This window comes from Acanthisitta chloris, unplaced genomic scaffold (genome assembly GCF_000695815.1).
Source record: "Acanthisitta chloris isolate BGI_N310 unplaced genomic scaffold, ASM69581v1 scaffold39455, whole genome shotgun sequence".
Taxonomy (NCBI): Eukaryota; Metazoa; Chordata; class Aves; order Passeriformes; family Acanthisittidae; genus Acanthisitta; species Acanthisitta chloris.
The window spans coordinates 42,551-42,900 of NW_008674943.1; positions in this window are offsets into that span (position 1 = coordinate 42,551).

Consider the following 350-nt stretch of genomic DNA (forward strand, 5'->3'; position numbering starts at 1 on the left):
ACCTGACACACAAAACAAGGCAGTGCAAGGGCTAAGAGCTGCACAATACCCTGGGCAAGCTCAAGTTCTGTTGACTTAAGAACATGTTGTCTGCAAGGTCATCCTGGTCTAGCAACAGCACATAGGGAGAACCGTACAGCAGGATACAGGGCTGGACCACCCCCAAGAAAACATTTAATTTAAAAGGCTTAAACGTATTAATGCCAATCGTGAGGTCAACGTCGAGACACATTACTAGGAAGACTAAGCTCTCTTAGGCAGAGTTACACTCGCCCAACCAATTTGGGCTGCCACAGCTCAACCTGACCCGCACGCCTGGCAGGGCACCCCCTCTGCCCTCCCGAGGAGGG